This window comes from Phyllobates terribilis, unplaced genomic scaffold, assembly GCF_046119375.1.
Source record: "Phyllobates terribilis strain yellow unplaced genomic scaffold, ASM4611937v1 Scaffold_8__6_contigs__length_399053987, whole genome shotgun sequence".
Lineage (NCBI taxonomy): Eukaryota > Metazoa > Chordata > Amphibia > Anura > Dendrobatidae > Phyllobates > Phyllobates terribilis.
Genome location: NW_027362768.1, coordinates 36,867,365 through 36,890,152, shown reverse-complemented (window position 1 = coordinate 36,890,152; position 22,788 = coordinate 36,867,365). Strand labels below are relative to the sequence as shown.

The 22,788-nt window shown below is 47.5% G+C and overlaps 1 protein-coding gene across 3 annotated transcripts in view; it reads right to left on the bottom strand.

The window, feature by feature from the left end:
* The window catches only part of KCNT2 (potassium sodium-activated channel subfamily T member 2), a 1,642,055-nt gene that overhangs the window by 213,903 nt on the left and 1,405,364 nt on the right, over positions 1–22,788 (bottom strand). The window lies entirely within an intron of this gene.

Below are 22,788 nucleotides of genomic sequence, written 5' to 3'. Positions count from 1 at the left end.
ATTGATCTTTCCTTCTCACTTTATCGGTAAAATCTGTGTTCAGTGAAAGCAGATTGTTTATATTACTGAGATAGGAGATGGCTGTTGGTGCTAGCGGCAGAGACAGACTTTCTGCTGCAAGTTCTCCTGAAACAGCAGTTACAGTTCTCCATAGAACTTTATGAGCACCAGATGTCATCTCCTATCACAGTAATGGGAAAATCTGTATTCACTGAAAACAAACCCGTGAATTGAGAATTTTGAAAATGAATGATCAGTCCTGGTGGAGAAAGAAGCTAATTTCTCTAAAAAGACATACAAGTTTCTTATTTTTACATGTACAATCGATTTATGGAAAAAATGTAAACAACAGTTCGAGCTCATGCAGACGATCGTATTTTTGGTCCGATTGCGATTTGACTGAACATCGGATCACACTCAGACCAATGTTATTCTATGGGGCCGTGCACATGTTCGATTTTCTCCTCGAACCAAGTCTGTCCGAGGAAAAAATTGCTGCATGCAAAACTTGCATCTGGTATTCAGATTGTACTCAGCCGTGCAAGTCAACGAATGTGTGGAAAAATTGGAGCGCACTCAGATGACATCCGAGTTTACTGTTCTACACACTACTCATGTAGGGGATATAGGGCACCACTTCTGCACCAAGGGATTCACCTAATCATCATTGGATCAATCTGAGCCCATAAAGCCGTAATGCACATGGTACTGGGAACTCTGCTATAGAGATGAGGCCCCTACAGAAGTCTGTTACTATACCTACACGTGGGATTCATTTCATTTTTAGGGGAGAGTATCTCCTCACATACAGCATCTGCTGGAGCTTTGGTGGCTGTGCCCAGATGGTGGGTGTCCCTATACTAAGCAGTTATATGGCCTACATGCACTATGGCAAAGGCTTTGTGTACAGGGCTCTGCCAGGGGCAATAATAAGGAGCCAAGCTAATATACAGATCAATATAACAATTCTTTCATCTTGGCTGTGACTAAGAGACACAAAGTCCACGGCACTAGTCACTCACACATGTAGTGCAATGAAAGTAAGGTCAATGAGGGGTTAACTGTCTACATTCATATGGGGTCGGACTGGCACAGCTCGGTATCCTCTGGGTACCAGCTTCTGTCACAGCAGTGAGCCCAAAATGTAGAGAAGAAACCATTAATCTATCATTCTTGGATTGGGAGAAACAAATCGATTGTGAGTAATCTATAGGAATGTATTAATGATGTCTATGCTGCACCTCAGGATTCAGCTAATAGTGGACAGGATGGTGGCTCAGTGGTTAGCACTGGTACAAATCCACCAAAGGACAAGACCTGCAATTAGTTTGTATATGCTTTGTGTGCGGCCGCTGCTGTGGGCTTTCTACATTTGCCTCCCACACTCCAAAGACATACTGACAGGGAGGTTAGATTGTGAGCCCCAATGGGGACGGCGATAATGATGTCTAGAAAGCGCTGTGGAATTAATGGTGCTATACATGAACGTAAAATAATTACTGTAAGGCCACGTTCACACGTTCATTATTTGGTCAGTATTTTACCTCAGTATTTATAAACCAAAACCAGGAGTGGGTGATAAATACAGAAGTGGTGACGTGTTTCTATTATGCTTTTCCTCTGATTGTTCCACTCCTGGTTTTGGCTTATAAATACTGAGGTAAAAAACTGACCCAATACTTAGCATGTGAATGAGGTCTAATACTGATGATTGACCCTCATATTAATCATTTCCTATGGTGGTCCTAGGTAATGATACCCCAGTCCATCACTGTGTAAATGGAGCATTATATTCCTCTCCGTAAAGGACTCTCTGACCTTGAGTTACTGATTCTAACCTTGTGCAAACTAACGACTCTGTGTGCAGAATACAGATCCAAAACACGTCCCCTCATATTCCACCCATACAGTGGGCCGTCAATGTTACATTAGTATTGCGTCTCTATTGAGATTCCATGATTTTTTGGAATACTGATGTGATACTGCTCTGGCTTCTGATATAATGCAATGCCAATAAAACACAGATGTCTCCGTATGTCCAAATATTGTTCATAGCTTTTAATGTCTCAGTATATAAGATATGTGCGTATTTTCTACATCTAAGTTTTCTAACTTTCTTTCTAAGTATTGATTGTAATACAAAATAGAGGTACTTTGAAACTAGCCATTACATTAATCTGTATCTAAAGAAATGCAAAAAAGTGCCTCAAACATGATCAGAGAGATCGATAAATAGATAGATATACACATAGATAGATAGATATGTGATAGATATATGGATAGACAAATATACCTTTTATATGGTTAGAGAGAAGACACTGATAGATTAAGGGATATTTTCAAGTTTAAGAGTTATTCCATATCCACGGACAGACTTTCCGATCACTGTGGAGTGTTACTGCTGGGACCCCGGTGACCCCAAAACCAGGGCTTTGTGCTGGTGCAGCGGATGAATCATGCACACTGCCCTGTATTCAATGGGAATGCAGAAGACCAGCTGAGCACGGAGCTTGGCGTTCTCCAGCACTCCCATTAGGAGTGAATAGAGCAGCTAACCTCATCGACCATCACTCTATATACACTGGACTCTTCAGAGCCCCAAATCTTGGGATTGATGGGATCTCCAGCAATCGGACACTTAGCGATTGGAAAGTTATTCACTATCTGATGGATACATGAAACTTGAAGCAATACTCAGGCTTCCCTGCTCTATAAAGCATTGCCAAATACAGAAATAAATTACACAGAAAATGCTTCAAAAAGGCATAAGAAAATAAGAATTTATTAATAAATATGAATGACAAATATTATAAATCTGTTTTCAAAGTGTCGACAACAAATCCTGATCCTAATTCCACCGATCACAGAGCCTGTCAGGTTTCCATTTGGGTTGCTGGGTTTTTGAAGGCAGAAAAGTGATTCTTGCCATCTGATAGCCAAAAATCTGGTTGATCAGAAGGGCTTATGTCTTAAAGCGTTACTGTTAGTATATAAAAGATTTTATATATGACAGGCGCTGCACGGTGTTGCTGATAAGTGGGGGGTCCAGATCCTGAGACCCAAACTTATCAGTAAAAAGAAAAAATTGAAGTGTGGAGCTCCTGCATGAGCTGGGTGCATAGAGTGGTGTATAGGTTTAAGGCATCGTTCTCATGAGCGTATAAATCAAATAAGAACAATCCAATAAAAATCAGATTGCATTTGGCCCAATGTTATACTTTGGGGCAGTGCAGATCTGCAATTATTTTCTCATGCCAATTCAGCATGAGAAAAAAATCACAGCATGCTTTGAGGGCATCCATACAAGTCTGCGGATGTATGCATCCATACAAGTCGGTGGACGCCGGAAATGGAGGAGATGGGGAAGCATCTTCCTCCATCTCCTCTGCACCACTGGTGTTATTCTCTCATGCGATAGGATCGGAGAATAGTTCAGCGATACTTGGCTCACACTCTGACAGAGTGTCATTTGCATAATCATCCCAAATATCTCATATGAGAACACACGCTCATGTGACCCCAACCTCATAGTAAGTCTATTTGTACGTACATTCTTTCTGTTTAAGGACTCATAGACTTACTATTAAGCCCGTACTCCTCTTTGTGTGCAGATCATGCAGGAGCTGTAGACTTTAGATCAGTATTTTGACTGTTGACAAGGGCATCAGGACTGTATATAAAAACAGTTATGCACTAGTGATGAGCGAGCACTACAATGCTTGGGTACTCGTTGCTCGGGTTGAGCAAATTGGAATACTCGGATTCTCAACCTGAGCAACGAGCCCAATGTAAGTCTACGGGAAACTTGAGCATTTTTCAGGCGGCTTCCCCCGGCGGTCTGCAGAGGGCCTAAAGATTGCCAAAATCAATGGGAACAGTGCTCAAATGACATGGGAACAGCATGGAGAAGACCCCTGGAAGAATTTCTGACTCCCTGGTCACTGCTGTCAACAACGTTGTCAAAGGTATTACGCCACTTTTACCGACTCACAATAAAACGTACAAAAACTAAACCAAAATGGATTTTCCTGGGAAATATGTTAAGGAACATCCTTTCAAGGGTAATGACTTGTATATAAGGCAAAATAAATAACCAAAAACAAAAATACTCCTCCACACCTTGGGCTATGTTCACACTTAGCATTTTTGATGCGTTTTTGCACTTTGCATTGCTTTCAACTGGGACAAATGCATTTGTAGCGCCCCGAGGGTTCGGTCGCTACAGAGGTATTGCATCTCACCCAGAGGTGTGATATCTCACTTCCAGGTAAGGATGGAGTGTAGCTCAGGATCCTAACACCCACATGCACTACACCACATTTCCGAAGGGCAGGGCGACAATGCTCCCAAGAGTGAGCACAACTGCCCCTGTCCCTGGCTGGAGTGGGGGGAGGGAACACCTAGAAAGGGGGAATCCGGTTGTGTGTGGGTGGGGAGAGTAGATCCAGGATGCACTGGAAGGAGGAGTTTATAAGGTGGGCACCATCTTGGAGCTGTGGAGGAGAGAGAGAAGAAGACTGGGAGCAGGGGCTCTGTTCGAGCTCTGCTCCGCGGGCAGGCCAAGTCACAAGGCCTGGGCCTGGAGGAGAAGAAAGGAGAGGAGAGGAATGGAGCAGGCTCCAGGAGTGGAGTGAAGGGACCCCAGGAGTGCGCACCGGCCTGTCGCCATCGTACGCCCGCCGCTACCAGAGTAGGGGGGTCAGGCCAAGAAAGGGAACTGGATCCCTCATCTAGTGGAGGAGAGCAACTACCCTCAGCTAGTAACCAGAGGCCGTGGCATTGCACGTGTTACGGCCCCTCACTACGCCCGTTAGGAAAGCACCATATAGGGCCCAGGGAAACGGAACATACATTTGCCCGCCAAGGCCCGAGGCAGCTGGACAGAAATGTGGTCAATTGTGGGGTACAACAGGCCAGAGAAAGGACACACGAAGGGGGTCCTGAAAAGCATTCCAAAGGTACCTGGGAGTTGGCCGAGCCCCTCACCTGGTGAGCACAGTACGACGTGGGTAGCCATTACCTGCAGAAGTGGCTTGGAGTGTAAAACTGTGAGTAAAGACCCTGGACTGCATCACTGGACTCTGAGTCATTACTGTTGCTCCCGCGCACCATCACCCCCACCATCTGCACTCACTGCCCTGAGGCTATACTCCTCCTGTTGGGAGTTCTAATACCCTCTGCTGCGCACACAACCTCAGCCTCAGCGGCCTGCCCCACAGCGGCGGTTCTCAGTGACCACAATCCACGGGTGGCGTAGTCGGACATTTAAACATTAAAAACCAAATAAACAGATCCGCCACTGGTTTGACCACCCTGAGCCACGGGACTAGGTCGCCGCCACGGAGACTACAACCCCTGACATTAAACAGAGACCCGGCTCCGGGTATTCCCAAACACACGGCCCAGGGAGCGTGTCACATTCACCAGGAAATGTCATTTTAACATTTTACAACCTTATCTGGCCATGTGGTGATTGAGATATCATCAGACACATCATGTTTTATTTATGAAGGAGGGACTCTGAAAGTCACAAAGCCTATTTTTATAGGGCCATCAGGTGGCCTTTCCTATTCTTAAAGTGCCAGCAGTCGACCCTCATTATTCTTAGAGAGCCATCAGCCGGCTTTGTTTTATTTTTCCCATTACTAAAGAGTGGGTCTCCTATACTGCTATTGCATATGCAGTGAGTGACAGGGCTGCCCAAAATTTGGACGCACCCCAATACCCCTTTGAAGAGACTTAGAGGAGGGCCTAATGAAAAAAATGTTCCCATTATTAGGAAGTAGGTCTCCCATTGTGTTCGCCTATGCAGTGAATGCAAGGGTTGCCAAACATGTGGAGGCACTCCAATGCCTCTTGGAAGAAACGTGGAGGTCAGAGGGCCTCCTGAAAACAATGTTCCCACTTTTAGGAAGTGGGTCTCCCATTATGTTTGCCTATGCAGTGAATGCAAAGGTTACCAAAAATTTGGAGGCACTCCAATGCCCCTTGGAAGAGACATGGAGGTCAGAGGGCCTCCAGAAAACATTGTTCTCATTATTAGGAAGTGGGTCTCCCATTGTGTTTGCCTATGCAGTGAATACTAGGGTTGCCAAAAATTTGAAGGCACTCCAATGCCCCTTGGAAGAGACGTAGAGGAGGGCCTCCTGAAAAAAAATGATCCCATTATTAGGAAGTGGTTCTCCCATAGTGTTGGCCTATGCAGTGAATGCAAGGGCTGACAAAAATTTCAAAGCACTATAATGCCCCTTGGAAGAGACGTGGAGGAGGACCTCATAAAAAATGTTCCCATTAGAAAGGAGCGGGTCTCCTATACTTGCAATCCCCATGCACTAAGTGTATGGGCTGACAAACATTTACCCCTGGGGGGTATACATGAACATAATGTGTAAAAAAAAATTTGATGGGCATCATAAACACCCTTTAAAAAAATTAGGTGGGTGTTGCATCACGGACCACGGTCACCCTGGTGATATGGTGGTGGAGGATGATATGAGGAGAAGGAGGAGGACAAGAGCAAATAGCCAAAATCAGGAAGCGTATACACATGTGTGGATGTGAAGAGGTGAATGGGAATACATCTCCCAAAAAAAGACACTGGATTTGAGTTTATGTTACGCTGCTATCATTCGGTGGTGTTGAGAAGTCTGGCCCAATCCAGCCCTTGTTCATTTTTATAAGAGTTAGCCTGTCAGCATTTTCAATTGACAGGCGGATGCTCTTATCCATTGTAATTCCACTAGCAGCACTAAAAACCCACTCTGATAAAACACTGGCGGCAGAGCAGGCCAGGACCTCCAAGACATAGAGAGCCAGTTCATTCCATGTATCCAGCTTGAATACCCAATAATTATAAGACACAGAGGAATAACGGAGGACATTAGTACGGTCGCCAAGGTACTCCCTCAGCATCTTCCAAAACTTTGCACTCCTTGTGAGAGTACCCTGCCCCTCAGGGCCTGAGCGATGGGAGGGGCTGAGAAAATTCTCCCAGAACTTTGACAGTGTTCCCCAGCCTCTGCTGGATTGAAGTTGTGTCTCTCTCGTCTGTACTCCTTGGTTGTCCAACGAACTGTGATCTCTGCAGGCAGCGTTTTCAGAAGGAATTTTTTTAATAGTTCCGCATCAAGGGCCTTCTGGTACTGCCCCAATTTTGTAGACCTGTCCGCCTCAGGAATAAGAGATATAAAGTTCTCCTTGTAGCGTGAGTCTAGAAGTGTCACCCGCCAGTAATGACTGTCATCCATAATTTTGAGAACGCGAGGGTCATGGGAAAGGCAGCGTAACATAAACTCAGCCATGCATACCAGACTGCTAACAGGCAAGACTTCCATGTCCTCACCAAGAGGACGACTGACCATGCTCTCCTCCTCCTCTTCTCTTTCCTCAGTCCATCAACACTGAACAGACGGTATGACAGTTGAGCAGGTAGTACCATCTATAATGCATGAAACTAGCTCCTGTTCTTCCTCCTACTCCTCTTTAACTTCCTCATTGTCACCCAATCCATGTAGGGATGAGATGAGGCTGGGCTGTGTGTAATCACCATGTATGGTTCCTTGCTCCATCTCATCGTGCTCCGCCTGCAATGCATCCTCTTTGATTGGGAGCAGAGAGCATTTCAGATGACAGAGAAGCGGGATGGTGACGCTAATTATGGCGGCATCGCCTCTCACCATCTTGGTTGACTCCTCAAAGTTTTGGAGGATGGTACATATGTCTGACATCCATGTCCACTCCTGAGGTCTTATGTGTGGAGTCTGAACTGAATACCGACGGCCTTGTACTCAACAACTGCCCTATTCTGCTCACAAATCCTTCCCAACATCTGCAGTGTAGAGTTTTAACGCGTGAGGACATCACACACCAGTATGTGAGCAGGAAGCTGCAAATGCTGCTGAAATACGGCAAGGGCGCCGGAAGCTGTAGGTGACTTTCTAAAATGGTCACACAGGCGGCATATTTTAACAAGCAGTTCCGGCAGCTCCGGATAGGACTTGAGAAATTGCTGAACCACAAGGTTAAGCACATGGGCCAGGCATGGTTCGTGTGTGAGGTCGCCTCGCCTTAGAGCCACCACCAGGTTCCGGCCATTGTCACACACGACCATGCCTGGCTGTAGGTTCAGCGGTGTGAGACACAGATCTGCCTGCTCTTTCAGAGCTGTCCACAACTCTTCGGCATTGTGCAGTTTATCACCTTAGCATATTAGCTTCAGCACAGCCTGTTGCTGCTTGGCCAATGCAGTGCTGTAGTGCTTCCAGCTTGTGACTGATGTGGTCATTTCGGAGATGGAGGCTGAAGAGGAGGAGGAGGCTGAGGAGGATGAGGTGCAGGAGCTGTAGAATGTAGGGGCAACCCTGATTGACCTAGGGCCTGCAATCCTTGGCGTCGGGAGGATGTATTCTGTCCCAAGGTTCGACTGGGTCCCAGCTTCCACTATGTTAACCCATTGTGCCATCAGCGAGATGTACCATCCCTGCCCACAAGCACTTGTCCACATGTCCGTGGTTAGGTGGACTTTCCCGATAACTGTGTTGTTGAGGGCACTGCTAATGTTTTGGGACACGTGCTTTTGTAATGCGGGGATGGCACACCAGGAGAAATAGTGGCGGGTGGGGACCGAGTACCAAGGGACGGCTGCCGCCATCAGGTTGTGGAATGCTTCCGTCTCCACGAGCCCAAAAGGCAACAGTTCGAGCACAAGCAGTGGTGAAGTTTGGGAATTTAGTAGTGTGCCCTGTGGGGCGTTGGCTGCGTATTTGCACTTGCGTTCCAAGGACTGGGGTATAGACAACTAAATGCTGCGCTGGGACAAGGATGTGGACGTGCTTCCTGATGCTGCTAGTTGAGAGTGTGCAACAACAGGTGCAATTCAGGAGGCATCTTCGCATGCACCATGGACAGGGGATTGGCTTGCATGCACAACAGGGGAAGAAGCATTAGTGTCACCCACAGACACTATTCCCGGAGCCTGGGGTTCGGCCCACAAAGTCGGGTGCTTTTCTGCCATGTGCCTGATCATGCTGGTGGTGGTCAGGCTGCTAGTTTTGCCACCCTTGCTGATGCTGGCCTGGCAGGTGGTGGTAATGGTTTTTTGGGGTTATCGGCAGAGCCTTTAAAAAACAACCAGACTGGGGAAGAGCTAACAGTTGTACTGGCAACTTCCTTAGTGTTGGTTTTACGAGGAACGGTCCCCTACCTCCCCCTGTGGGCTGCTCTCCTCGCTTTGCATGTCTTCTTGCCAGGTTGGGTCAGTTACTATTAGTGATGAGTAGAGATGAGCGGTGTTCGACTAGAACTGTTCGCCAATCTCAAATTCGAGCTGTTTTGGGCGGTTTTCGAGTTGTTCGACGAACCCGAACGATTTGCAAAAAATTCGGCTGTTCGAGGATATGTTCGATAACTGTTCGTGCACCAAAAGCGTGTCCTGCATGTCTGGTGCTATTTAGAGCACCAATCATGCAGGGATTGTCTGCCACTCACTGTAATGCCACAGCCATGGTGGTTGTGGCATTACAGTGATTGCCCAAATCGATGGGAACTGTGCTCACAGTGAAACACGAAAAGCCGGCAATTCAGCAGCGGCATACACCGGTACCCGACAATTTAGAACCGAAAGAATAGAGCTTCACACATAGATTAGATAGATATAAACATGTCAGCCACATATATACGAAGTACAGTGAAAGTGCTGCTTACTGTACTTGTCATTTAGCGTAAAGGATTTATCAAAAAAAATAATAGTGTTTTCATGCACCGTCTCTTTAAAAAAGCCGGCCGGCAATTCAGCAGCGGTACCCGACAATTTAAAATAGAAGGAATAGAGAATCACACATAGATTAGATAGATAGAAACATGTCAGTCACATATATATGAAGTACAGTGACAGTGTTGATTACTGTACTTGTCATTTAGTGTAAAGGATTTATCAAAAAAAATAATAGTGTTTTCATGCACCGTCTCTTTAAGAAAGCCGGCCGGCAATTCAGCATCTGTACCCGACAATTTATAACAGACAGAATAGAGTTTCACACATAGATTAGATAGATAGAAACATGTCAGTCACATATATATGAAGTACAGTGATAGTGTTGGTTACTGTACTTGTCATTTAGTATTAAAATAAAGGATTTATTATTAAAAAAATTGGCGTGGGGTTCCCCTTAATTTTAGGCTCTAGCGGAGGTTAAGCAGACAGCTGGGGCAGATGTTTGAAGCCTGGGAAGGGGGTAATACCCACGGAGCTTCCCAGGCTACTAATATCAGCCCCCAGCTGAATACATAGCCTTTACTAGCTATTAAAATGGGGGACCCCCCAAAAAAAATGACGTGGGGTCCCCCCTAATTTAATAGCTAGCAAAGGCTAGGCAGACAGCTGGGGGCTGATATTAATAGCCCAGGAAGGGAGCCATGAATATTGGCCCCCTCCCAGGCTAGAAACACCAGCCGTCAGCCGCCCCAGAAATCGCGCATTCATAGAATGCGCCAATTCTGGCACTTAGCCTCGCTCTTCCACGCTGCCCTGGTGCGGTGGCAGGGGGTAATAGGGCTGGGGTTGATGTCAGCTTATAATGCTAGCTGACATCAAGCCCAGGTTAGTAATGGAGAGGCGTCTATAAGACACCCCCATTACTAACCCCATAGTCAAAGTTAAAAAAAACACAAACACCCAGAATAAAGTCCTTTAATTGAAATAAACACACAATTCTTTATTGTTCTAAATTAAACCATACTTACCGTCACGCCCATTCCAGCTGAAGCCAACGATCTCCTGTAATAAAAATAAAATAATAAAGCAACCTCATCCTTACCTTTCCATGGTTCCCACGACAGCTTCAGCTCTGCTACATCGAGATGACAGGCTGGACCGCAGCAGAACGCCGCCATCCAGCCTGTCATCCCGCAGACACTGAGAAGAGCAGGCTTGCTTGCACTCCACATTGTCTCTCTGTGACGGCATAAAGATGAGCCGAGGTCATGTCCAATGAACTCGGCTCACCTCATGCACGTCACTTACAGCGTGGGAGAATTCTCACGCTGAAGCGCTGAGTGCAGGAGAATTTTCCCACGCTGTCAGTGAGGTGCATGAGGTGAGCTGAGTTCATTGGACATGAGCTCACCTCATGCACGTCACTGACAGCGTGGGAGAATTCTCCTGCACTCAGCACTTCAGCGTGAGAATTTTCCCACGCTGTCAGTGACGTGCATGAGGTGAGCCGAGTTCATTGGACATGACCTCGGCTCATCTGGATGCCGTCACAGCGAGACACTGAGGAGCGCAAGCATGCCTGCTCTTCTCAGTGTCTGCGCATGACAGGCTGGATGGCAGCGTTCTGCTGCGGTCCAGCCTGTCATCTCGATGTAGCAGAGCTGAAGCTGTCGTGGGAACCATGGAAAGGTAAGGATGAGGTTGGTTTATTATTTTTCTTTTATTGCAGGAGATCGTTGGCTTCAGCTGGAATGGGCGTGATGGTAAGTATAGTTTAATTTAGAACAATAAAGAATTGTGTGTTTATTTCAATTAAAGGACTTTATTCTGGGTGTTGTGTTTTTTTTAAATACTTTACTAGAAATTCATGGTGGTCATGTCTAATACTGGCGTGACCCCATGAATTTTGGGCTTGGGGCCAGCTGATAATACCAAGCTGGCCCTAACCCCTTTATTACCCAGTGAGCCACCGCACCAGGGCCCTGGATGAGTTGGGTACAGCGCCAGAAGATGGCGCTTCTATGAACGCGCCATTTTCCGGGGTGGCTGCTGACTGCAATTTGCAGCGGGGGGGGCCCAGAAAGCTTGGGCCTCCCTGCGCTGCAGATTCCAGCCCCCAGCTGCCTAGTTGTACCTGGCTGGACACAAAAATAGGGCGAAGCCCCACGTATTTTTTTTTTAATTATTTCATGAAATTCATGCAATAATTAAGAAAAAAAGGCCTTCCCTATATTGTTGTGTCCGGCCAGGTACAAATAGTCAGCTGGTGGTTGGGGGCAGCCCGTTCCTGCCTGCTGTACCTGGCTGGACACAAATATAGTGCGAAGCCCCACTTCAATTTTTTTTAATTATTTCAGGAAATTCATGAAATAATTAAAAAAAAATTGACGTGGGGGTTCGCACTATGTTTGTGTCCAGTCAGGTGCAGCAGGCAGGAACGGGCTGCCCCCAACCACCAGCTGCCTATTTGTACCTGGCCAGACACAACAATATAGGGAAGCCCTTTTTTTCTTAATTATTTCATGAAATAATTTAAAGAAAATTGACGTGGGGCTTCGCCCTGTTTTTGTGTCCAGCCAGGTACAACTAGGCAGCTGGGGGCTGGAATCCGCAGCGCAGGGAGGCCCAAGCTTTCTGGGCCACCCCCGCTGCAAATGCAGTCCGCAGCCACCCCGGAAAATGGCGCGTTCATAGAAGCGCCATCTTCTGGCGCTGTACCCAACTCATCCAGGGCCCTGATGCGGTGGCTCAATGGGTAATAAAGGGGTTAGGGCCAGCTTGGCATTATCAGCTGGCCCTAAGCCCAAAATTCATGGGGTCACGCCAATATTAGACATGACCACCATGAATTTCTAGTAAAGTATTTAAAAAAAACACAACACCCAGAAAAAAGTCCTTTAATTGAAATAAACACACAATTCTTTATTGTTTTAAATTAAACCATACTTAGCGTCACGCCCATTCCAGCTGAAGCCAACGATCTCCTGAAATAAAAGAAAAATAATAAAGCAACATCATCCTTACCTTTCCATGGTTCCCATGACAGCTTCAGCTCTGCTACATCGAGATGACAGGCTGGACCGCAGCAGAACGCTGCCATCCAGCCTGTCATCCCGCAGACACTGAGAAGCGCAGGCATGCTTGCGCTCCACAGTGTCTCTCTGTGAGGGCATCCAGATGAGCCGAGTTAATGTCCAATGAACTCGGCTCACCTCATGCACGTCACTGACAGCGTGGGAAAATTCTCCTGCACTCAGCGCTTCAGCGTGGGAGAATTCTCACACTGAAGCGCTGAGTGCAGGAGAATTCTCCCACGCTGTCAGTGACGTGCAGGAGGTGAGCTGAGTTCATTGGACATGAGCTCACCTTATGCACGTCACTGACAGCGTGGGAGAATTCTCCTGCACTCAGCGCTTCAGCGTGAGAATTTTCCCACGCTGTCAGTGACGTGCATGAGGTGCGCCGAGTTCATTGGACATGAACTCGTCTCATCTTTATGCCGTCACAGCCAGACACTGCAGAGCGCAAGCATGCCTGCGCTTCTCAGTGTCTGCGGGATGACAGGCTGGATGGCAGCGTTCTGCTGCGGTCCAGCCTGTCATCTCGATGTAGCAGAGCTGAAGCTGTCGTGGGAACCATGGAAAGGTAAGGATGATGTTGCTTTATTATTTTTCTTTTATTGCAGGAGATCGTTGGCTTCAGCTGGAATGGGCGTGATGGTAAGTATGGTTTAATTTAGAACAATAAAGGATTGTGTCTTTATTTCAATTAAAGGACTTTATTCTGGGTGTTTGTGTTTTCTTTTAACTTTGACTATGGGGTTAGTAATGGGGGTGTCTTATAGACGCCTCTCCATTACTAACCTGGGCTTGATGTCAGCTGGCATTATAAGCTGACATCAACCCCAGCCCTATTACCCCCTGCCACCTCTACAGGGCAGCGTGGAAGAGCGAGGCTAAGTGCCAGAATTGGCGCATCCTATGAATGCGCCATTTCTGGGGCGGCTGACGGCTGGTGTTTCTAGCCTGGGAGGGGGCCAATATTCATGGCTCCCTTCCTGGGCTATTAATATCAGCCCCCAGCTGTCTGCCTAGCCTTTGCTAGCTATTAAATTAGGGGGGACCCCACGTCATTTTTTTGGGGGGGTCCCCCATTTTAATAGCTAGTAAAGGCTATGTATTCAGCAGGGGGCTCATATTAGTAGCCTGGGAAGCTCCGTGGGTATTACCCCCTTCCCAGGCTTCAAACATCTGCCCCAGCTGTCTGCTTAACCTCCGCTAGAGACTAAAATTAAGGGGAACCCCACGCCAATTTTTTTTAATAATAAATCCTTTATTTTAATACTAAATGACAAGTACAGTAACCAACACTATCACTGTACTTCATATATATGTGACTGACATGTTTCTATCTATCTAATCTATGTGTGAAGCTCTATTCTGTCTGTTATAAATTGTCGGGTACAGATGCTGAATTGCCGGCCGGCTTTTTTAAAGAGACGGTGCATGAAAACACTATTATTTTTTTTAACAAATCCTTTACACTAAATGACAAGTACAGTAAGCAACATTGTCACTGTACTTCATATATATGTGACTGACATGTTTCTATCTATCTAATCTATGTGTGAAGCTCTATTCTGTCTGTTATAAATTGTCGGGTACAGATGCTGAATTGCCGGCCGGCTTTTTTAAAGAGACAGTGCATGAAAACACTATTATATTTTTTAATAAATCCTTTACACTAAATGACAAGTAAAATAAGCAACACTGTCACTGTACTTCATATATATGTACCTACAACATGTTTCTATCTATCTAATCTATGTGTGAGGCTCTATTCCTTCTTGTCTAAATTGTCGGGTACCGGTGTATGCCGCTGCTGAATTGCCGGCCGGCTTTTTTAAAGAAAGCGTCTTCTGAGCAGTTTGTCAGCTTTTGGACACCTTTGAAGGTGTTTTCTATGTGTTTCTATGTGTTTTTGTTTGCCTGCCATTGGTTTTAACGGTGTTCGACGGTGTTCTAAGGTGTTCGACGAACAGTTCGACGAACAGTTCCTCGAACATCCCGGTGTTCGACGAACCGAACCGAACCCGAACACTACGGGGGTGGCTCAACACTAGTGATGAGCGAGCATACTCGCAAGTACTCGGTACTCGCCCGAGCATCTCAGTACTCGAGATGCTCAGAGCTCGCGGAGTACTTGCGAGATGCTCAGGCTAATGCTCTGTCCCCTTCCTGCATGTTTGGCGCTCTTTAGAGCATCAATCAACATGCTGGGATTGCCTGCCACTAATTGTAATGCCGCAGCTATGGTGGTTGTGGCATTACAGTGATTGGCTGGCCGCACAGCATCATCAGGTCTATATCAGACCTGGCGCCGCTGTGCTCGTCAGTCTACTCCGCAATCAGGCAGTGTAGGGAGAGGTGCTGCTGAGCTAGGGAGAGATTTGGTTGAGTATTAGGTAGTGTATGGAGAAAATAAGTACATTACACATATCGATATCAACAAACAGTCATTCTGAGGACTAATCCATCTGCAGAGATATCAGGCATGCAGTGTATATATTCAGGCAGTGCATGTAGCAGACTGCAGTGCATATAGCACAAGAGGCTCCATTCCTGTTCTGCCTTCTGCTGTTGTTAGATATTTCTAGACAAAGGCCCAGGTCTCAGGGGCCAGGAATATTTTTTGGGGGATTTTAATCCTCATTATTTGCTTAAAAAGCAATCCAGAGAACACCGTTTTTCTGCGCCATTTGCTTGTTGGCACTGCTGAATACAGCCAGGTCCTTTCTGTTAAGGGGACGTTTGCAACAACTTTATTAAAATGAAATGCAATCCACCCATGCCTTGGCAGTAACCGTGGTTGTTCCAAAGAGCAACGTCACCTTATACAATAATTTGGAGGAAGAAACCCCGGAATCTAACACACCTCCTCCAACGGTGGTTAGACGCACTCGTTTTCCCGACTGCTTGGAACCCTTATTAATGGGGTACTCCAAGAGATGTGAAGTTCGGGAATGAGAGGAGCTAGACTCAGTCTGGGATATATCCATAGCCTCAGGCTCTGGGTCGGGAGTCGCGGGTTTGGAAATGGGTCTAGACAATGAAGGTGCCAACCGAAACTGAGGTCTGGAGACCTCCAGCTCTAACTTGTGTTCTGCATGATGCAAATCTATTCGGTTAGCGAGAGATATTAACTCCTCCAAGGAGGTTGGAATCTCTCTGGTAGATAGAGCATTTTTAATATGCCCAGCCAGACACTTCCAGTACACCGGGATTAACGACCGCTCAGACCAAACCAATTCAGCCGCTAAGGTTCTGAGCTGGATGGCAATAGTGGCTGGCAGTGGCTGAACCCTGGACCAACGCAAGAAGCTTAAGAGCAGTATCATGCATGACCTGAGGACCTAGGAAAACTGTCTTTAGGGCTCTAAGAAAGAGACCCGCATTAGCCACTACAGGGTCACTCCGCTCCCACAGAGGGGTAGCCCACTCTAAGGCCCTGTGAGAAAGTAACGAGATGACAAAACCCACTTTGGCCCTTTAAGAGGGGAACCATGCTTCCATCATCTCTAACTGAATGGAGCACAGATTAATAAAACCTCTGCAGGGTCGGCTGTCGCCAGAAAATTTTTCCGGGCGAGCAAAACGGGGAAATGGGGCAATTGCCGCTGCCGCAGCATTCACCGCAGCCGTGTTAACCAGATTGGCCGCCTGAGAAGCTGCCTGAGTCACTACTGCAGTGATGTCAGCCACCAGGGCAGCTTGTTCCAGAGTCCTAAGTCTGGACTCAAGTTGCTGTATATAGTGCTGCAGTTGCTGGTTGTCAGCCATGTTCGGCAAGACCCTGGCGCTCTGATACTGTTAAGGGGACGGTTTCAACAACTTTATTAAAATGAAATGCAACCGATCCCGGGGTCCGCAATGCAGCCTGGAAGACTGCGGCCGAACACCCACTGTGTTAGAGTGTAAAACAACTAACTTAAAGTGTAAATCCCTCCAGTGTTGCTACACACCTGGATGGGAAAATGATTCGACTATCTCCTTTAACTACACGGGAGATGTGCTTCAAATAATGTAGCTGTAGCTCTGTTGACTGCACAGGGGCTACGCAGCAGGAGTTAGGAAGTGTGTGTGATTCACGCTGCCTGCCCCCACTAAGCCTGCCTCCCCCCACTAAGCCTGCCTGAGCGACCAGTGCTAATCAGCCGAGTGAACTCTGGCATCGGCAGGTCACGGAGAGAGCAGCTAGAGAGCACGTTGAGCCCAGACAGACAAGCGTCCACACATGTACACAACCTAGACAGAATGATCATAGCGCACCGCCATATTTGTGGGCAGGCTATTTAAAGACTAAGCCCTGCCCACCGTTGCATTATTGGTCGCATTATTGATGACATCACCTGCGATCAATCAGGCGGTGCCAGGTCACCGGATCAGCTGATACCAAACCACCAATCATGGTCCGCCATGTCACGGACATGCTCAGTGCAGTGCATCCTGGACTTAGACTGTAGCAGCCCTGTTCCCCTCCGCAACCTATGCTTAACACTACTAGGAACAAAGACCCAAGAGACAGCCTGTACATCTCATGCACTGGCTAAGCATTAGGACCAACAGTGATGCTAAGCAGCATCTACCCTGGCTGGACTAGAATGAAAGACCACAGAATCCACTAATGACTCTGACCCAATTTCAGGTCCAGCAACCGCCCGACGCTTAGCACTTTCCATTTTACAGCACTAAAAATCCAGCTATTTTAAACTGTGGTTTGTGCCATTTTTGGCCTTCATTTAAATTTTTTTTCACTGTGTCAGCAAAGTTTTTGACACTGGTCTGCTGTTCAAAACAGTTACCTACAGGTCAGGTATTTAAAACTGTGGCTTCTCCGTCACACGGCTCACATTCACATATAATTGCGCTGAAAATACTGCCATTTTTGGCCTCCATTCAATTTTTTTTTCAGTGTGTCAGCAAAGTTTTTGCCACCTGTTTGCTGTTCAAAAGAGTTACCTTCAGGCCAGGTATTTAAAACTGTGGTTTCTCCATCACACGGATTACATATAACTTCGCTCCAAATTCAGTTATTTGTAGTGAGCGTGGAAGATATTGTCCTCCATTTAAAATGAGCAAGGCGCGTGGCAAGGGAAGGCAAACTGGACGTGATGGTGATGGTGCATGCAGAGGCCGAGGTCAAGGCCGTGGGCAAGCTGAAATTGTACCACAAAAAACACCCACATCTTCTCACCCGACCTTCCTGTCCCAATTCCTAGGGGACCGTAGCACACCACTATTGTACCCAGAGTAGTGTCAAAAGGTTGTTGGTTGGATGGCAGATAATGCTTCCAGTCACTTAACCACCACCACCACCCTGTTTTCCACACTGTCAAGTCTCAGTAGCTGTGAGTCTGGACTGCATATTCCTCACCCTGATCCTCTTTCCTCCCACCATGCTGAGAGTCCGGAGACAAATGATCCCACACTTGGACTCTCTGAAGAGCTGTTCACTTTTCCATTTATAGATTCGGGCCTATCACCCGGTCCACTTGAAGCGAAGCAAGAGGAGATCACATGTAGCGATGCCCAAATATTTGAGCAGCCACGGTTACATGAAGGCGATGGTAGGAAAGTGTCACAAGAGGTGGACGATGATGAGACACAATTACCAGAAAGTCAGGAGGAGGACCAGGATGCGGAAGAGGAAGATGAGGTGTTGGATGATATAGAAACTGACCGAACTTGACAGGAGGTCATGCAGAGAGAGGACAGCAGCACACAGGGGGAGGGAGGCAGAGCACCACAACAGGCAAGAAGAAGCAGTGTGGTGGCCACAGACCGAAGGCGGGCAACCGTTCACCGTAACACCAACATGAAGGAAGTTGCCAGTACAACTGTTAGGTCTTCCCGAGTCTGGTTGTTTTTTAAAGACTCTGCCGATAATCCCAAAAAGGCTATTTGCACCACCTGCCAGGCCAGCATCAGCAGGGATGGCAAAACTATCAGCCTGACCACCACCAGCATGATCAGGCACATGGCCTCAAAGCACTCGTCTTTTTGGGCCGAACCCCATTGTCCAGGAACAGTGTCTGCGGGTGGCACCATTGCTTCTTCCGCTGTTGTGCATGCAAGCCAATCCCCTGTCCATGGTGCATGCAAAGATGCCTCCTGCCCTGCACCTGTCATTGCACACTCTCAAGTAGCAGCATCAGGAATTATGTAGCATCGGCGTCTCTGCCCCTTGCTAGGCAGAGATGCCGTCCCATTCACCTCCCCGCTCCTGGCGCGGCGTCCTCCAGCGCTTCTCTCCCCGCTGCTTCCGGCATGCGCTCCTTCCCTGGCTGTGTGCTTAGGGCGCGCGCGCTCCCCCTCTCTTGATGGGACCGCGCGCGTCGTCCTAAGGAGTCACCTGGAGCGCTCACCTGTTACCTGCCTGTTACCTGCCTTGGCTATCTGTCCGCTCACCTGGGAGCATCTGCCTGCCTTGTTTGTCAGACCGCTCACCTGGGAGCGCCCACCAGTTACCTGCCAGTTACCTGCCTCGTCTGTCTGGCCGCTCACCTGGGAGCACCCGCCTGTTACCTGCTGTGTCCATCAGCCCGCTCACCTGGGAGCACCCGCCTGTTACCTGCCTCGTCTGTCTGCCCGCTCACCTGGGAGCGCCCACCTGTTACCTGCCAGTTACCTGCCTCGTCTGTCTGCCGGCTCACCTGGGAGCACCTGCCTGTTTCCTGCCAGCCTGCCTGGAGACCCTGCCGTCACTTGCTGTGACCACCTTCCTGGTAAACCTAAAGACTGCTACTTGCCCTGCTTTCTCGAACTGTGACCACCTGTCTGCTACCAGAGACTTCCGCCTACTTGCCGTGTCCATCCCCCATACCGGTCAGTCCCAGCCATCTGACCCGTGGGAGACACCTGCTCTCTTACAAGGTCGTCCCCAGAGTAGCACCTGGTCCCTCAGCCCGGATCCTCCCTGGTCACGGTGTCGTTAGCTGCCGTACGACAAGGGTCAGTTCAGGTGGATACTTAGTCACGCCCCTCTGGGTCCCTCCTTGCACCTCGGCACATAGGTTCCACCACCCGGACCCGTTACAAATTACGTCCACGTCCTTGTCCCAGCGCAGAGTTCAGTTGTCCATATCCCAGTTCTTGAAATGCAAACTCAAATACGCAGCCAACGCCCCACAGGCCACAATACTAAATTCTCATATTTCACAACTGCTTGCGCTCAAAATGTTGCCTTTTAGGCTAGTGGAGACGGAAGCATTCCGCAACCTGATGGCGGCGGCCGTCCCTCGGTACTCGGTCCCCAGCTGCCACTATTTCTCCCGGTGTGCCGTCCCCGCATTACACAAGCACGTGTCCCCAAACATTAGCCGTGCCCTCAACAACACAGTTACCGGGAAAGTCCACCTAACCACGGACACGTGGACAAGTGCTTGTGGGCAGGGATGGTACATCTCGATGACGGCACACTGGGTTAACATAGTGTAAGCCGGGACCCAGTCAGACCTTAGGACGGAACACGTCCTCCCGACGCCAAGGATTGCAGGCCCTAGATCAATCAGGGTTGCCCCACGGTCTACATTCTGCACCTCATCCTCCTCAGCCTCCTCCTCCTCTTCTTCAGCCTCAATCTCCGAAATGACCACATCAGTCACAAGCTGGAAGCACTGCAGCACTGCCAAGCGGTAACAGGCTGTGCTGAAGGTAATATGCTTAGGTGACCAACCGCACAATGCTGAAGAGTTGTGGACAGCTCTGAAAGAGGAGGCAGATCTGTGGCTCACACCGCTGGACCTACAGCCAGGCATGGTCGTGTGTGACAATGGCCAGAACCTGTGACAGTGGCTGCTCAAATATTTGGGCTACATGTGATCTCCTCTTGCCCCTCTTCAAGTGGACCGAGCGAGAGGCCCGAATTTATAAATGGAAAAGTGAACAGCTCTTTGGAGTGTCCAAATGTGGGATCAGTTGTCTCCGGACACTCGGTATGGTGGGAGGAAGGAGGATCAGGGTGAGGAATATGCAGTCCAGACTCACGGCTACTGAGACTTCACTGTGTGGAAGACAGGGTGGTGGTGGTGGTGGCAAAGAGACTGGAAGCATTATCCTCTATCCAACCAACAACCTTTTGACACTGCTCTGGGTTCAATAGTGGTGTTCTGCGGTCTACTAGTAATTGGAACAAGAAGGTCGGGCGAGAAGATGTGGGTGTTTGTTGTGGCACAATTTTAGCTTGCCCACGGCCTCGGCCTTGGCCTCTGCATGCACCATCACCATCATGTCCAGTTCCCCGTCCCTTGCCATGTGCCTTGCCTATTTTAAATGGAGGACAATATCTTCCACGCTCACTACAAATGGCTGAATTTGGACCGAAGTTATATGTAATCCGTGTGACGGAGAAACAACAGTTTTAAATACCTGGCCTGTAGGTAACTATTTAGAACAACAAATCAGTGTCAAAAACTTTGCTGACACACTGAAAATTTTTTTAATGGAGGCCAGAAATGGCGGTATTTTCTGAAAACGTATATGTGATCCGTGTGACACAGAAAACACAGTTTTAAATTCCTGGCCTGTAGGTAACTATTTTGAAAAGCAAACTGGTGTCAACTGCTTCACTGACACACTGAAAAAAAATTTTAATGGATGCCAGAAATGGCAGTATTTTAAGCGCAATTATATGTGATCCGTGTGACGGACAAACCACAGTTTTAAATAGCTGGATTTTTAGCGCTGTAATATGGAAAGGACCTGTCTGTATTCTGCAGTGCCAACAAGCAAATGAAATGACGCAGAACAACAGTGTTCTCTAGATTGCTTTTTAAGTAAATTATGAGGACTAAGATCCAAAAAAAATCATACCTGGCCCCTGAGACCTGGATCTATTTCTAGAAATATCTAACAGCAGCAGCAGGCAAAACTAGAATGGAGCCTCTTGTGCTATGTGCACTGCAGTCTGCTAAATACCCTGCCTGCCAGGTATCTCTGCAGATGGATTAGTCCTCAGAAGGACTGTTTGTTGAGATGGATATGTGTCTCTAATATAGTTTGGTACATCTACACTAACTTGAAACAAGCAAATCTCTCCCTAGCTCAGCAGCACTTCTCCTTACACTGTCTGATTCCAGAGTGACTGTGACGAGCATGGTGGCGCCAGGTCTGATACAGACCTGATGACGCTGTGCAGCCAGCCAATCACTGTAATGCCGCAACCAACATGGATATGGCATTACAATGAGTGGCAGGCAAACCCTGCATGTTCATTGGCTCTGTAAAGAGCGCCAAACATGCAGGGAGGGGACCCGAGCTCCCGCCGAGCAACTCCGGAAATACTCGGCGAGCGCCGAGCAGTTGCGAGCATGCTCGCTCATCTTTATTATTCACATAAAACAAGTTTTTCTTTCCATAGAGGCCCGGACTCCTCAACAGTACCATTCCTCTGAACCATCAATTTAGTCTGTGAATCCAACTATTTATTGTGTTCTTGTTAGAGCAAGTTCACATCTCATACAGTATGTGCTCTATATCAAACATACAGTTAGGTCCATATATATTTGGATAGAGACAACATTTTTCTAATTTTGGTTCTAGACATTACCACAATGAATTTTAAACAAAACAATTCAGATGCAGTTGAAGTTCAGACTTTCAGCTTTCATTTGAGGGTATCCACATTAAAATTGAATGAAGGGTTTAGGAGTTTCAGCTCCTTAACATATGCCACCCTGTTTCTAAAGGGACCAAAAGTAATTGGACAGATTAAATAATTGTAAATAAAATGTTCATTTCTAGTACATGGTTGAAAACCCTTTGTTGGCAATGACTGCCTGAAGTCTTGAACTCATGGACATCACAAGACGCTGTGTTTCCTCCTTTTTGAAGCTCTGCCAGGCCTTCACTGCAGTCGTTTTCAGTTGCTGTTTGTTTGTGGGCCTTTCTGTCTGAAGTTTAGTCTTTAACAAGTGAAATGCATGCTCAATTGGGTTGAGATCAGGTGACTGACTTGGCCATTCAAGAATATTCCACTTCTTTGCTTTAATAAACTCCTGGGTTGCTTTGGCTTTATGT